Source organism: Gallus gallus, chromosome Z (assembly GCF_016699485.2).
Source record: "Gallus gallus isolate bGalGal1 chromosome Z, bGalGal1.mat.broiler.GRCg7b, whole genome shotgun sequence".
NCBI classification, from domain to species: Eukaryota; Metazoa; Chordata; class Aves; order Galliformes; family Phasianidae; genus Gallus; species Gallus gallus.
The window spans coordinates 31,613,543-31,631,616 of record NC_052572.1 but is presented as its reverse complement, the minus strand read 5'-3'; positions in this window follow the sequence as shown (position 1 = coordinate 31,631,616).

Below are 18,074 nucleotides of genomic sequence, written 5' to 3'. Positions count from 1 at the left end.
ATGTGTTAAAGAGCACCTGTGATCATTTTTTTTTTACAAATTGTTTTAGTAAAACTGAATCTCTCACACTAGAAATTCATGTCTCTGGTTAGCAGAAACACAAGGTGTTTGTGATCCCAAGAGGATAGAAACCGGCTTTGAGAACCAGTTTATATACTGTTACCAACATCACTAGAGCTGAAATCGTTTTTCTATTCCTAAATATAAGATCAGTACATTTGCTTTTCTTAGATGAAAAAAAAAGTCTCTAATTTACCTGCAGGATGTGACTCCTGAAGTCAACTGAAATGTGTGGAGCCTGAGTTTGCAGAAGAAAGAAAGTTTAAGAAGTTTAAGAAACAAATTAATGAGAAATAATTCTAACTAATGCACTATGGATCTGTTTTAGACTCTTGTAATTCTACTTCATAAATTCATATTTAGATTTTTGAAATTCCTGAATATTGCACAAGTTGTTATCATTTTTGTTGTACAATATGGAAGAGTCCTCAAATTTCTATGTTTTTCATTGCAGGGCAGCATGTGTTTTCTTCTGAGCTTATGACAGCTATCCTGCTTCTAAATTTTGAAATATCTGTCCTGTATAAATGTCCCTTTTTTATATTCCTGTATAATATCCCTTTTTCCTTTTCAGAAAGACAGGCAGGTGAGGAGGGGTGGTAGAGTTGTTCCTAATGTGAGAGAGCAGCTAGAATGTATCAACCTCCACCTGGGGAATGGTGATACATCAGTGAAGAGCTTGTGGGTGAGAATTAAGGGGCACGCTAGTATGGGTGACACTGTTGTGGGTGTATTATAGGCCCCCTTATCAGGAGGAGGAAGTTGACAAGGTCTTCTACAAGCAACTGCTAGTAGCTCCGTGATCCCAGGCATTGGTTCTTATAGGGAACTTCAGTTATCCAGGTATTTGTTGGGTAAGCAACGTGTCCAGGCACGTGCACTCCAGATGGTTCCTCCAATGTGTGTTGAAGATAACTTTCTGATTCAGGTGGTGGAGGAGCCGATGAGGGGTGGGGTGTTACTGAACCTTGTTCTTACTAATAAGGATGGGCTTGTTAGGGAAGTGAAGGTTAATGTGATCACGACATGGCAGAGTTCAAGATCTTGAGTGGAAGAAGCAAACCAAAAAAGTAGGATTGCTAACCTGGACTTCGGGAAAGCCAACGTGATCTCTCCTGGGGCCTACTTGGAGCTATCCTGTGGACTAGGGTGTTAGAAGGTAAGGGGGCCTGTGGGAGCTGGTCCACATTTAAATAATGCTTCTTCCAAGCTCAGGATCAGTGAGTCCCTATGAGTAAGAAATCAGGGAAGGGTGGCAGAAGACCTGTGTGGATGAGCAGGGACCTCATGCATAAACTCAAAGGGAAGAGGTAGGTCCATGGAATGTGGAAAAAGGGTCTGACCACTTGGGAAGAATATAGGAATGTTGTCAGGGCCTGCAGGGATATGACAAAGAAGGCTAAAACCAACCTGGAATTGAGTCTGGCAAAGGAGAAAAAGGATAATAAGAAAGACTTTTCAAAGAATGCCAACAGTAAAAGGAACACTAGGGAAAATATGGGCCCCCTACTAAATGAGGGGGGTGTTCTGGTAATGGGGGATGCCGAGAAGGCAGAGATTCTGAATGACTTCTTTGCTCTGTCTTCACTGCAAAGACTTCCCCTGAGGAATGAAAAAGTTTTTCCTTATGTCTAAACTAAACCTCTTCTGGTACAACTTGCAGCCATTTCCTCGGGTCCTGTTTGTTGCCTGGGAGAAGAGGCCAAACCCCTCCTCATCACAGCCTCCCTTCAGGAAGTTGTAGAGTGCAATGAGGTCTCCCCTGAGCCTCCTCTTCTCCAGACCAAACAATCCCAGCTCCCTCAGCCACTCTTAATAAGACTTGTGCTCCAGACACCTCACCAGTTTCGTTGCCCTTCTCTGGACACGTTCCAGGGCCTCAGTGTCTTTCTTGTAGTGAGGGGCCCAAAACTGAACACAATACTCAAGGTGTGGCCTCACCAGTGCTGAGTACAGGGGGATGTCTATAAATATCTAAGGTGTGGGAGGTGAGTGGATAAGGCCAGACTCTTTTCGGTGATGTGTGGCAATAGGACAGGGGGAAATGGCCACAAACTGAAGCATAGGAGGAAGCCAATAAACAGGAAGGGAGTAAACTCTTTGAAAGGGTAGATAACAGCAGGACAAGGGGGAACAGTTTTAAGCTGAGAGAGGGAAGATTTAGGTTGGATGTTAGGGGGAAGTTCTTTACCAGGAGAGTGGTGAGGTGATGGAACGAGCTGCCCAGAGAGGTCGTAGATGCCCTGTCCCTGGAGGTGTTCAAGGCCAGGTTGGATGAGGCCCTGGGCAACCTGGTCTAGTAAATGGGGAGGTTGGTGGCCCTGCCTGGCAGGGGGGTTGGAGATTCACGATCCTTGAGGTCCCTTCCAACCCAGGCCATTCTGTGATTCTGTGATTCTGCGATAGGAAATTCTGCACAAATGTGCGTAAGAACTTCACAACAGGGGAGACGGAGCACTAGAACAGACTGCCCAGAGAGGTTGTGGAGTTTCCTTCCCTGGAGACATTCAAGACACACCTGGACTCCTACCTTTGCAATCTAGTCTAGGGAGTTTGCTTTGTCACTGAGGTTGGACTAGATGGTCTCTAGAGGTCCCTTCTAGCCCCTACAATTCTGTGATTCTGTGATCTGTAAATTAGAATTCTAAGCTGTACTGTGCTATGCAGATATTTGAGCATGAATCATTGTCCAGGAGTCTGAATAAACAAAAGGCTGAATTTATAGTCTCAAAGAGAAAACAAATACAGAGTAGATTAGAATAGTTCCTACTTTACTGATGGGAAATTGAGTCAATACAAGATTAAATGATTTGACGTGCCCAGGGTCATGCAGGGAACCTGTGGCAGCTATTGGCACTGAATTGTGGCCTCCTGGCTGCCAAGCTTAACTGCAGAACCATCATTCTTTTCATGATAGCTTCTCTCTTCTTAACTCTTTCATGTAAGTGGATGTCATAGGGTGGCAGAGTGCATGCTTTATCAAGCACTTTTCATTAATAAAATGTGTCAGAGATAGAGTACACATACGTACCTCCCACACAGCTGTTCTAGATGATAGTTTAGCACCAAATAGCCCCTTCATTGTTTCTCCCCACTATTTTTCTAGATGCCTTGGTGTGGTAGCAGATTTAACTTTCAGACTTTGTTCTTCACTGGGCATATGTTACATCTGTAAGGTAGACTTTCTCTGTACAACAGAGGCTTATTGGTTGTTTTGGGTTTTTTTTTGTTTGCTTTGTTTTTGTTTGTTTGTTTGTTTGTTTTTGGTTTTTTAGAGAGAGCTTGAAGACCACAGTATCCCAATGTATTTAACCTCTATACAGGGTAATCTTGCTTTTCTTTCCTCCTTGCCACTGCTAAAGCAAAAAGCATAAGTGGTAAATCCTGTTGGAAAGCAAAAAAGCTAGGATGATCCGGTAGTTACTTTCTGATGAAATGTTATCACAAAAAAGAGAGTTCAGCTCCTGATCTTAAAGCAAGGCACGGGTGATGGAGTCCTTCATCCTAGTCTAGCAAACTCTGAGTTCTCCAATGCATTATTAAACAAATCACTCTTCAGATTCACTCATTACTTTACAGTAATAGGAAATTACTGTAGAAACAATTACTAAAAATTATTCCTCCTGAATTACAGTGTGAAAAGTTTTTACAGGGAGCTTATTATATATTGTCTATTTGGGAAGCAGAACCCTGCCACAAATAGTTATGCTGTATTTTGGCTCTATAAGGAAGCTGCAGTGATCAGAAAGATGAATGCAATGCTAAACAATGTTATCACCAGTGCTCTGGAGGAATGCTTTCACTTCCTATAGTGTTATGGATGGGGTGACCTCAGATGGTATGCAGCAGTGCACAGCATACAGTTGCATTACACTTTTTATAGCTGCTAAACTTTTTTGACCCTTTGTCTGTAGTAAAACAGTGTTCTTCAGTGCTGCTGAGAAAGATGGAAACTTTCTTCCCATCTGTCTAGTCACTTTTGTGGACTCTATGTTGTTGTGCTACATAGGTTATTTATACCCTTACACTATATAGTTTATACTACAATTGTCCAAATATATCCAACAAGCAAGAAGGAAGAAAATAACCTCCTTTTTAAGGCACACTCTCTCTTTCTTGCACTGTGCATATAAATGTAAAGTATGCAGCAAGATCAAAGTACAGCCTATGTGGAAGCATAGACATAGACACAATAGAAAGAAGCATCCCCCTGCAATTGCAAAGATTCAGCTTCCCAGGGAGCGCTGATATCAGTCTGGACAATTGGATGTAATCATACCAATGTAGCTGAAGCTATCTCAGCTCAAGGATTTATTAGTTGTGAACGTCCATTTTTGTTTTTGCTGGACTAGTGCCAGTAAATAAGTCACCAAAACCACTAGCTGAGTGTCATTTGATAGGAAAAGGCTGGGATCATAAGTAAGCCTTCTGCCTTTTAACAAAAAAAAAAAAAGTGCTGAGGTAAGCAGTGTCAAACCCAGCTGCATCAACACGATGGTGGGAAGACAAATGAGAGCTTTCACTGCTGGATACACGGGATAGAGAGCCCACAGTTCTAAAAAACCTCTTCACATCCCAGAAACAGCTGTCATAACTGAAACTGCAAGGGTTTGCTTTTTAAACTACCAGCTTTGATAAGGAGAATTCTCTCACCAGCCCTTTCTCTACCAGATAAACACACTTCTAGCGGCACAGCTCATCTGCAAGGTGACTGGAGATTTAAATATCTTCAAAGATTTCCAAAACCTTCTTCTTATAACCTCTCTCAAATGCTGATGCTGAGTCTCCATCTGGCATTTCAGAAGAATTTATGGCTATAGTCTCTGGCTGCTCGATCATATGAGCTTAACAGTTACCACATAATGTAAAACTTCTTAGATTTTTCCTATGGGAGATTGAACTTTACAAAGTTAGGTCCTGCTATTGGCAACAGTGAACACTGAAACAGCCACAATAGAAGGGACATGGGGTCACTTCAGAATAAATGCAGGGGTGATGACAGTTTTGAAATATTCTCTCAGACTCTTCAGGTGCGCATTCTGGGACTGGAGGTCAGGCAAAGTCAAGGGTGATGAAATGTGTGTGCTCACATCCTTCCCTGCTGCACTGGAGAAGGCCCAGATGAGATGCCCAGGCCTGCATGCTGTGTGCCAGCTTGCACATGCAGGCCGTGTCTGAGTACAGACAAGGGGAGCAGGGAGCCCTGTGGAGGGGGAGGGAGGTGCCTGCAGCTGGTGGTTTGATGCTCCAGACAGGCAAGGCTTTCTCTCCACAGGGCCCGCCAACTCCTGGTGGCTGTTGCCTGGGAAATGGCTAGGGAAGTATAAGGAATGCTTGGAGACTATATCCTTCTTTTGGGCTCCTGGATGGAGCAGAAAGGGGGGTGGATGGCTTTTCTTTTTTTGTTTTTCCCTTTTTTTTTTTTTTTTTTTTTAATATATATTCAGCAGATTAGATGGGCAGGTTGCTCTGGCAACGACATGGAGGTCTCCTGCACACCTGCACCATGAACAAGGAACCCAGCCAACATAAACACAGGGAATCCTGGAGACATCTATTCACTTTCCCCTTCCTTTCCCTTCCTTTCCTCCTTCCCATCCCTTTCCTCCTTCCCAACAAGTACAGAGTTTTGTTTGCCAGATATTGGTAGCCCTAGCCTTCCTCTAAAGAGAGGAATATCAGTGTTCTCTGTGTACTTTGTCTGAGGTAGGTTTCGCAGGGTGTCTCTGTGAGTCCAGAAACCTGGGGACGTAAACATGGTAGCAACCAGATAGTATAAGGAAGGGAGGTTGATAATTTCTCTAAGAATTCTTTATTTTCCTCACTTTGAGATCTGAATTGTAATACTTTCCTTTATTTCATGTAATCAAGATCTGCATATAGTTTTTTTTCTTGCATACTATCCTTAAAAGTGAAGTTTTTGTTCTAGAAGGAGAGGATTAGAACACTTACTTCATTCCCAGTAATTCAGTCACACCCATGGAAAGTCTCTTACCAATTTCAGCCATTGACACTCATCACCACTTGCTGAACATTTATGAAGACCAAACAGTGGATGTGAGTACAATGAGGCAGTGGGTGGTGCATTTCAGCAGTGGTGATAGAAATAGTGGATTACCTCCACTGGTGAAGATGTACTGTGTACTCTTCTTCAGAAATGCATTGCTAATGACGATGACGTTGTTGAAAAATAGCTTTTTGTAGCTGAGAATTTTATCTATCAAATAGTGTTATTGTGCTCTTTGTATCTGTTGCAGTTTCCATGGAAATAAATACGAAGCATTACTTTTGAAGTGACCTACATATTTCTGTATGTTGTAGAAGTCAAGCCTTCCTATTGGGCAGTATACATTTGTATGTATACTGTGTGCATATATGTATATTTTATTTTAAGATGAGTGCAAGATCGTTTTTTTCTTCAGCGGACAGTACTGCATCAGAAAATATCAGCAGCAAACAAGACACTCTAGAATTTAACTTATCTGAAGTTCTCAGATGTAAAAGGGTTAGAATAAATAATAGAATGTGTTAACTGCATGCTGTAAACACAGAAGAGACTACACACTTGCAGAAAGATGGAGATCTTGATTAAAGGAGCATTTATTCAGTGAGCATTACTTTGTTTTAGTTACATGAAAAATGATGGATTGTTTGTTTATAACTAAACTGAGCTGAATTTCCAACTGTGTTTGAAAGTTAAATTTGAAAGAAAAAGATGGGGAATGGTCAGTTCCTGACACAGAAATACAATTCACCAAACTAAATAGAATACATACTAAAAGAATGTTATTTTTGGACGCTAGTAAAAAGAGTGATGCATTCTTCTTTTAAAACACGCACCAGAAGAGATGACATTTTTGCAGCCTCTTTTGACATCCTGGAGGAGAGAAACAGAGGAAATGCAAATTGCCTTGAGAATCCAGCCATGTGCAAAGTGAGGTTTCACAGAAGCCAGGGGATGCAGCTATACACTGTTTAGTCCGAAAGTTTTTATAATGCCAGATTTGTGCTCCATCATTTTTTTGAGGGTTACAGCCATTGGTCTTGAAAACCAATAACATCCAACTGGAGAAGGTATATGAGTGGAGGATCTAGGAAGTTTCTACTCAAAGCTCATTTTTATATCTCTAGATGCATTCCCAGAAAACGTGAGAGTGGAAATGGCCCTGTTTTCATTCAGGGAGCCCCACCTTTCTGAAGGCACATCTGGGAGATGTTCTGTGTTCCATTGGTGCCAGCTTAAGGGAATCCTGGCTGTTCTCATCTACTATCCTAGACAGAAAATAACTGCAAAAAGAAGCACCAAGTGCAAAGGAAAAAGGGACATGAGATAAAAGTCAAGGCAGATCTTGCATCTAAAGCCCCAGGCAGTCTAAATGACAGCAAAAGTGGGTATTACTGGAACAGAATACAGGTTCTCATTACACTCTAAGTGTGGCCCTTTAGAAGCAGTATACCAGCTTCTTCAGAGTTTTGGAGAGGAAAAGCAGTACTTCACATCCTTTGCCCTCCTTCTCCATGAAGAAAATGGGAGATGGATTTGGAGGTTTCCCTCACAATGAGTTGTTCTGCAATTTGCAAAGTACTTCAAAGTCCTTATAAGGTAAGGACTATGTAAATGTGGGACAGTTATCGATTAAATACTATGTGTTTAGAATGAAACCAACATGCTCTTGCTCAAAAAATGTGGAATGTGGTTAACCAACATGCTCTGAAAAACTTTCCAAACATCAGGGATATATCTATTGCCAAACAATTCAAGCAATTTCATATCTGTGTAAGATACTCAGCGAGGTACAGGCAAGGCATCTCCCTACTGTGTGGTGCTTCATGAGCCTTCTTAAAGTAGTATTTTAAAAATAAACATTGCATTAAGCAGTATGTGTTACTTTTAAGCCAGTTACCACATTTACAGACTCCGAATGGTAGGGGTTGGAAGGGACCCCTGAAAATCACCTAGTCCAACCCACCTGCTAAAGCAGGTTCCCTACTGTGGGTTGCATGAGATCCCGAGCCTCTGGACCAAAATATGCCAGCTGTTTAGAAATGCCTAGTTAACCTCTCCTTCTGTATTAGGAGAGGCTAAGAGCACAACATGTTGATTTATACTGTAATAGGATTTTAGATTAAATATTGCTACTTATGATACAATTTGACCAAGAAATAAGAAATGAACCCTTATTCTATTGATATCACTGAAATGTTGGTTTTACTTCAGAACTGAGTGACTTCACTGCAGACCTAAAATGTAGTAAACAGTCTATATCAGTTTAGTCTTTCCTTCCTTCTGAAAGCTTTGTTTTCAAAACAGTATTTTATATTACAAAATATTAAAGACCAGGTTTGAGGATTTTCTAATCTTGTAAAATGGTGCTGCTTTTCTCAGAGATTATTTACGCCTTCATTCCATCCCAGTATCCCTGGTTTCCATATGCATGCAGGCATCTGACTTTGAGTAGAAAGGAAAAATGATTAGCTCTATATATGCACATTCCTTTAAATTCCACTCTTCTAGCACACTGCCTCTCAGATGTAAAGTGTTATTATCTATTAAGGCTAACTCCTATGATGGATTCCATCCTTTTCAAAGCATTTTGAGGTCTCAGTTTTGTACTGGATGCTGCTCCCACTTAACCTCTCTGTCCTTTAATTCAGTGTAGCACTTGAGGATTACAGACTCAACATTTCTCCCAAAGTTTTCATTACATTCAAAACTATGGCCGTGAATTTGTTTTATAATTTTTGTATGTTAGCTGAAATGAATAAATGGGAAGACCCGGAGAACTGATTTACCCAGTGCAGTAATAACCTGAGTAACAAAAAAGATACGATTGCTTTTTGGTAAACATGTTTGAAAGTTTTTCAGAATTTTTGTCCAGTGTTTGTACATACATGTGCATATGCATGCATGTTTCTGATTTTTGTTTTCCAATTAAACAGTTCTTCTGTCCTGTTCAGTATGAGACCAAAATCAAGACAGTGGATATTCAAATGGACATTCCATTTTCATGCCATTCTTCTGTAGATTGTGCATGTGCAGTCTCATTCTTTTTTTAATAATTTTTCCTTTCTTAAAGTTGTTTTGTTCTTTAGCCTATCACATACACTGGAACGGACTCTCTCCTCCTTTTTGGCTTTTCAATTTTAGAGGATTTTGTATCAGTTGAATTATGCCTTAGTTTCATTAAGATTAATTGGCATTAATAAAAATAAACATTCTATCTGTCAGAGATAATTTTACCCTCAGCCCCACTCTCTGTTTTACTGCAGTAAAAGCTTCCAGGTTACGTATAAGGTAGAAAAGTCTGTATTTTCATGTATATAGATAGTATGGCTATTTTAGACTAGGATAGGGGCAGAAGAGTTGATAGTAATATGAATTTGGGGAATGTGAAGTTTGCTCAAATTGTTTTTAGTCATCTGTTCACAAGGTTTCAGAGTCCTGTCATTTTCACTCAGCATTTGAAGCTGTTCCAGGCCTTTAGGACAAAAGCAATATTTGTTTATAAAACCAGTCAGTTCTATCAGTTTTTCCATGATGCCTCTTGTTTTGAAAAGGTTTTAATGCTTTGAGAAACTCTAGGATGATCTGTTATATTAAGGACATTCAATATATGATCAAGTACTTCTGAAAGAAAGCCAAATTTGAGCCAAGCTCATTTTACAGTGAAATCAATTCCTCCATTTCAAGACAGTAAAAGAGTTATCCACTTTCTGTATCTTACAAAATCAACTTCACAAAACCTGGATTATATTACTGCACTCTTCTTGGGAAGCTGCAGCTCTAGAGCAGATGTAAGTGAAAGTGGTGCTTGAGCACTTCAGCTCCATGCTGTTTAGTTAAAGGGTTATATGATTTTTCCCAGCGTTTGTAGATTTCCCCTCCTTTTTCTCAGTTACCTGGCAATCTTAGGGTTAATGAAAGAAAGATTTGGATTGAAATTCAAAGTTGCAAGCAAAAATGTGCCTAATGATATCATGCTACCTCTCTCCCTTTTTGTCTCAAGCGTGTAGCAAAAAAATCAGGTTATTGGAAGTCAGTCTGTGGTTTAGAGCCACGTATCTTTGATGCAATCTTCCTCATTTACAAAGAGAGAAATTACCTTCCCCTGAGTATAGAGGAATCAAACAGTAAATAGTTAAGTTGCTCACAACTTAAGCTCTTTCACCTCATATTATATAATGCTCAAACTTGTTATTTCCATTCTCTCAGCATTTCTATGGATCAGGTTACATGTGGGCATTCTTTTCCAAGCCAGTACATTTGGATTCTAAGCATCATTTTCAGAGCCACAATTCCTCATACACAAGCTAGGCATTAAGATGCAATTGTTTTATATGTCCATTGACAGAGGCATCCTCAGAGGTTTGAAATGTGTCTGTTCTTGACCTACACTTTGTGGACTGCATCTAACCTTTCCACAGTTAAGAAATATAATCTAGCAAAGCATCTGGAACTGGGTACTGTTCCTATTGGCTCTATCTCTCTGAGCTGTGTATTCTCCAAAACTCAACACTGCTTTCTAACCTGGCTTTACTGTAACTGTTCTGGAACATACTTTTTCTCTACTCCAAAGAGACTGTGCATTGACCTTACTAATGTTTTTGTCCCACTCTGTTCCTTGCTTCCATGAGTGGCATAGCCTTCAGCAAGGGATAACATGGTTCAGCCTTGGTTATAGTCAATAGAAATATTCAAATTAACAGGAATACAGGAATAGGCTTAGGGTTTATTGAAAGAGTAAAGATTAATAGATCCTTAATGCTTCTGATACATGCCTTGTGATAAACTGCTGCTGAAGATAAGAAAAGGGAAGGGAAGAGAAGGGAAGAGAAAGAAAAGAAAAGAGAAAGAGAAGAGAAAAGAGAGGAGAGGAGAGGAGAGGAGAGGAGAGGAGAGGAGAGGAGAGGAGAGGAGAGGAGAGGAGAGGAGAGGAGAGGAGAGGAGAGGAGAGGAGAGGAGAGGAGAGGAGAGGAGAGGAGAGGAGAGGAGAGGAGAGGAGAGGAGAGGAGAGGAGAGGAGAGGAGAGGAGAGGAGAGGAGAAAAGAAGAGAAAAGAAGAGAAAAGAAGAGAAAAGAAGAGAAAAGAAAAGAAAAGAAAAGAAAAGAAAAGAAAAGAAAAGAAAAGAAAAGAAAAGAAAAGAAAAGAAAAGAAAAGAAAAGAAAAGAAAAGAAAAGAAAAGAAAAGAAAAGAAAAGAAAAGAAAAGAAAAGAAAAGACATCTGTACTGGGAGCACGGGAGCAATCCTTTCCCACCCAGCATTATCTCCAGAGAGTCTGAGATACAGTCTGGAAGTTCAGACTGTGAAAATCACATTCTTTATCATCTCCCCAGATGGCCTAGAAAGAGAATTCAGACAACACACAACAGAGATAAGTTCAAAATTTCCAAAGAAAATATACTGTGGAATTCTCACACATCTGTGGCACTCTCTCATTCTCTTCTGAAATAATCTAGTGAATTGAAAAATGTCTAGTTAGGGCCAATTTTTTATCCCTCCATGCATGGAATTCTGGAGCCAGTCTAATGAATCTGATGTTGTTAATAGCTCTAAATTTATTCTAGTACGTTGGAGATCAGACTGAACTGTGATCTCCAAGGCAGCATGAGAACAATCTGTCTGTGTTGAATACTTATTCTGCCTTCCACTGTCTTTGTTTCCTGCTTTATGTATATATTTTTTTTTTTCAAGGATAGCACTCTGGACTTGGAAAAGCAGAAGAGGAAACACAGAAAGGCAAGAAAATAACATCAAAATCTCTGCAGTTTAGCTATCCTGCCACCTGTCTGAAAGGACAAGCCATTCAAACAGAACTAAACTTGTGGTCCAACAGCTAAGTCTGCAATGACAAAATGGTGTTATAGTTGAAATTCTCTGCAAGACCTATCAGATCAAAATATTACAACATCAACAAACAGAAATGACCACATTTCACCCATTCTCAAAAAAGTAGGCCATAATTCAGATCTTTTGCTGTTATTTGGAAGTGAAATCTGAGAGCAGAGAAAAGATGGGGAGAGAAACCTTGTGATAAGCTGGAATGCACCAGAGAATAAATAGCTGGCACTTGCAAAGCTGCATTGCAGGGGAGCTTTTAACAGTTGGCCACTGCCAGCTGATGTCTCTTTAAGCATAACTGCCAAGAAGCCAAAACTGGAAGCAGGTGCAGGGACAGAGGAACTGAATGTGGAAAGGGAGTTAAAAAAAAAAAAAGTGAAGAACAGAACTTCTGTTGTTAAAATTTGGTTGCTTTCACTGAAGCCTAAACAAAGCTTTACTTTATATGAATAACAATTTTTAGTGTGATAAACTTCTGCCTACCCAGTTTGACAATCCTCTTATATTATGCACTGAGTTAAAAGATTTCTTGTTGCAGTGGTGTTTTTTTTTTCCTTCTCCAGTAAAGCCTTAGATTGTCTGAGAGAATGCTGTATGCTGATTATATGAGCTTTCCTGTGGATATTCAGAGCATTTTCTTGTTAGAAAATTTTGCCCCCAAGCAAGCCACTTTTTACAGGCTCCCACTTCTGTAAGTCCAGGGCCTGGGAAGAGAGCTGTTTCCCCAGCTCAAGTCCCTGTCTACAGTGTGCCATGTCACTAGTTCAGAACCTTATTACACTGCTGTTTGACAAGACGCATGCCAGGAAGCATGAGTTACTAAGAATTTACATACTTTAAAACACTAATACAGTATGCCACTTACGCTTTTGAAAAAGGTCTTCTGTATATAAAAGGCAAGAAATGACAGGTATAGGCACATTACTGCTTGGAGTCCAAGATAATGGCAAATTTTGCAAGAAACTTTGTAAGAGATCATGGTTACCACTGAGATGTCTCAAAGAGATAATATATTTCTTGATAATAAGGAAAGCAAGGCTGAAAGGATAAATAAAACTTCTTACAATGGCAACAGAGTGAAATCTTGAAAAGAACATGGGAGAAGGAAGGAAGCTTTTCTTCAGTCCTTCACTAAGAACTTTATTTTTAATTATTTAGCAATTAGTGTTCCCACAGGTTGTAGAAAAGGCATACCACCTTCTAGGAAGAGGCTGGCCTTTCAGCTTCTCTGCTGTTCTCTGTCCTTTACACAATTCCTACTACGCTCAGATAAAGATACTCCTTTCTGCTTTGCTTCTCCTGTTAAAGAAATTACAATAGCTGAAGCCACACTGGGTAAAGTTAAAAGAAGTCTCTATATGTAGCTGATTCTTTGTTCCTTGTGTTTTAAGATCATTAATTTTCCATATACTAAACATTACTATTTTAGATCACAAAACAGTGGGGTTTTTTTGTTTGTTTGTTTGTTTTGTTTTTTTTCCCTCTCCTTATGAACCTCTTGCCCTGCTGAAACTACACAGGCTGCTCTGAAAGTAATGTATACTATTTATGTATACTATTTTATTATGTTGCTCCACAATGTCAAAGGTGGATATTGGAGGTACAGCAGTAGAGGTTGAACCTTCCAGAAAATATTCCATTCCATGTTGTTGCCATGTGACAGATGGCAGCAGAAAGGCAGTCTGACAGAATGGTGTCTGACATGGAAGTGGGTATAAAGCAAAGGTGTGGAGTTGAATTCCTTTGTGCAGAAAAAATTGCAACTATTGACATTTCCATGGAAACAAATGGAAGGTATTAATTTCAGAGCAACCTGTGTAGTTTGGTCAGTATTTCACTGTTTCACAGTAGCACAGCTCTGACTATGCCTTGATTTTGCATTTATACATACTGTTTAACTTGAAGGAAAATTGTCCATTTTTCAGTTTATACTTTATGTTAGTCATGTTTGTGTTTATATTGACTGTGAATTTCTCTCTTTTTTTCTTAATATCCTTGTGTAGTCTTTATCCAGATGAAAGCTGAGATTCTCAAAAGAAGGACTCCAGAATTTAGATTTTGTTACAAAGACACTAAGGTGTTAAAATTACAATGGAGGGAGGTCTGTGATTCTCTCAGAACAGCAGAATAAACTTAAGCACCTAAAGCTATATATATATATATATATTTATTATTATTATTATTTTTTTTTTCTGTGAGACCCAATTTGTGTATAAGGGAGCTCATGCTAGTAAGAATATTTTGCCTTTCCCAGCCCACAGGGTTTTGCTAAGTCCTTCATCGTCTCTTTATCTATGCATGTGTAGTTTTGACCAGTCAGCAGTTCTCGTTAGATGCCAAAGAGAAGTTGTGCTATGTCTCTTCATTTGCAATGTGGGCCAGGCTGAAACCTAAGTGCGGGAACTCAAGAACTTGAGGAAGCTTCCTGGATGTGCGCTTCAGTCTGTGAGAATTAAATGGAGTGTCAAAAGCAAGGAAACGCATTCATGGTCTGCTCTGATGTATGGTGGGAAGTATGGCAACAGGGAAAATGTGTAGTGCTACAGCTGCTACAGGCTGACATGCTCCTAAACTTTTTTTTTTTTTTTTTAGGAGAGTTTAATTTGCTTGGAATATGAGCTGTATTTCCAGGCATTATCACAGCAAAATGGAACACTGTACCTTTAAGCAGTTGATCCATCCTAAACTCTGCCAAAACTACTCTAATTTTATTTCTGTAGCACTCAAGAAGTCATTTTAAACTCTGAGCACTTTGCAGTTTTTATGCATGATTAAAGTTTAAAACAATGAGTGTTCTGAGATAGTTATATTTATCTGTAGGTATAGATAGATAGGTACATACACACATAGACGTGCAACCACTGTAACAACGGCACTATAGCACATTTATAAAGTCATGAAACTGCTACATTTTCTATAAAGTGAGCTAGCTGAAAGATTCAGCAATAAAGCAGAAAATAGTATAGTTATAAAAAATAATACAGCCAAGGCCTATTAAATGAAACCATAGATGAAGTGAACTTATGTCACCAGTCTTTGAATTTTGTACATTTTGAACAGCATCCAAAAAATATAATCCACTGTTTGAAATATTATATCAGAGGAGAAGGAGAAATGGTCTCCCCATCACAAACTTACAGCCGCAAATATTCACATCCTACTGTAAATATACCACATACTGTATCATGTTGCTTATGGAAAATGACATTTCTTGCTTTTAATTTTCTAACCCTTTTGCTGAAGTTCAGTGTTTGGCAATGTCAAGACTGTAATTTTTCCTTTCCATTTTGCTCTGCAGGAAATATGTTTTCTCTGATCTAAAATATACTATTTGGTATTTCCATGTTCATCGTGATCTGTATATAAAAATAATGCAATCCAATGCACCTTGAGGATCACAGGACTGTATGTATGCCTATGGTTTCTTAGTCCCTAAATTATACTGTTTTTGTTTTGTTCAGCGCTGCACTTAATAACAGCCTTTGTATTTATAATGTGCTGCCTTGATGGGCCAGAAATGTTGTGCCTAAAAACATAATAATAATAGTGAAAATACATAACCAAAGATCAAGCTAGTTTGGCTTTACTGATAACCAGATTAAGTACCAGTATAAGAAAAAATCACTGGCAGTAGAACTGATCTGAATATTGTTCTGAGTGCCAGCAATACTCCAGAAATACTCAGCACCTTCAAGGTTGTGACCTTCATGTATCTGGGACACAATTTCTCTAATAAAAACTATATTAGGTCATCATTTGTTTCTGATGTCTTTTGAAGCTATAAAATCAAAGCCTTACTCCAAGATTTTCTTGTTTTATATTCAGCTAAGTTTTTGATCCATGGTGAAGTAAGGAAAGCAGTTGGATTTCCAGAGAGCAGAGTTTGGCATCTTGATTCACCTGACTAACAGAGTCTCCTGGGATGTGGTTTGGAAAGGCAAAAGAGTCAGAAAGGCTGGGCCTTCTTCAATTTCAAAGGCAGGGGACCAGGCCTTATCCAACGCACCCAAAGTCAAGCTGGTGCAAGAGAAGACCAGCATGACTGAACAGAGAAATTCCTCATGAATTCAGGAAGAAAAATAGAGTGTAGGGACTCTGGAAAAATGGGCAGGGCACTACAGAGGTGTCAGGCAGCTGTGCAGGGAGAAAATTAGTAGGACCAAAGTCCAGTTAGCTCAGTATAGTTGATGCACTAGAAGACAAATCAAAACTGCTTTCATAAATACATCAACAGGAAAAAAGGAGAACCTCCAGGCTGAGGTCCATCCTTCCTCCCTCCCTCCTTCCCTTCTTCACTCCCTCATTCCTTCCTTCCCTCCCTCCCTCTCTCCCTCCTTCCCTCCCTTCCTTTCTCCCTTCCTCCCTCCCTCCCTCCCTCCCTCCCTTCCTCCCTCCCTCCCTCCCTCCCTCCCTCCCTCCCTCCCTCCCTCCCTTCCTTCCTTCCTTCCTTCCTTCCTTCCTTCCTTCCTTCCTTCCTTCCTTCCTTCCTTCCTTCCTTCCTTCCTTCCTTCCTTCCTTCCTTCCTTCCTTCCTTCCTTCCTTCCTTCCTTCCTTCCTTCCTTCCTTCCTTCCTTCCTTCCTATCCCTTTCCCTTCCTTTCATTTCCCTTTTCAGCACTCTTTTCAGCAAGTGTCTTTTTACTATGACTTTTTTTTCAGTAGGGAAAAAATACTGCTATTTAAGTGGCCTGCAAGGCATTTATTCGCTCTTGTGAATGGCAGGACACAAGAAATTCATAATGAGTGCCTTCAGTAGTAAACTTCTAAAGTATGTTTCTGTTCTCTACACTTGTGATCTATCAAAAAAGCTGTTCTAATTCTGTGCAATTTTGACCGCATCATCTCTCTGATTTATTGGTTGCATGTTCCCTTACATCTATTTCTGCAACTCGTACGATGTTAAAATTTAATATTTATTTCCCAAAGCCTGTAACTCTTTATCAGTACCTGGTAATTATTACATTTCATATAGTTATGAGATAGCAGATGGAGGAGGGTGTCCCATATAAGCAAATAGGAAGTCTGGCAGCAAAATGGAAGAACACAAACAGGACATAAAAACTGCAAAGCTGGAATCTTTGTTAGCCAAGCAAGATATATAGAATGAGAGTTGAGGTTTTGACTTGGGGGGAAGCCAAAATGAAATAAATAATATTGCTCTAAGTTATTATATTAATTAAAGTGGTAATTGAAATTAAAAGGTTTCATAACTCTTCACTGTGCATAAATAAACCTGAAAGGTAATATGCATTTATATTTCATACATTTGCCTAGATATTTGGAAGTGATTCGGCATTTAGGTATGGATGGGTTTTTGTAATTTTACCCTATAAGTATTCTAGCCAAGAGGAATGAAATATCTGAAAAGACAGGTATGACCTTGTTCAAACACACTCACCTTCTCTTCTAAAGACTACTAAAGCCAGGCTCAAGCAGGCCACCACTTATGCTTGAGTTGGCTATGGGTAAAACATAAATTCACTTAAAGCATTTTTTCTTTGCCCCAGATAGTACACTGTCTTCATGTTCTATTTCTTCTCCGCAACATCTTTCTTTCATCACTACTCATGTCCATTCAAATTTGCTCCCTTCTTGGCAACACGACAGTTTCAGATTGTTGTACAGCTTCTTTTATCTGAAGTTTGATTCAAATGGACTGCTTAAGCCACAGAAAACAATTCTTTTCTCCTATTATATGAACATCTTTTCCAGTCAGGCTCTGTGTAGAGAAGGAAAAGCTTTATAATGCATTCCTGTCAGCCCATTTCTCCAGCCTGAACTTCCTCTGGATAGCAACGCAACCATCTGATATAAGAGCCACTCCTTCCAGTTTTGTGCCATCTGTATTGATACTATGCTTGATGTGCATCTATTATATACATTGTTCTATTATATTTTTGTTGTAGTGATACTTCTCCTTATGAAATATGAAATCATTGTTTTCATGGATTTTCATAGAAGAGTTATTTTTAGGTCCTGAATTCTAGTACTTTTTTGTTTGTTTGTTTTCTTGTTTGTGGTTTTTTGTTTTGTTTTGTTTTGTTTTTTAGATGGCAATGAGTGCTCACAAGAGCTGATGGAGATTAAGCTAACAGGGGTCCCACTCTCACTAGAAATAAGGCTCAGCCTAAGGCACACACACACAAAAATATAAACTTTTATTTATGGTCAATAA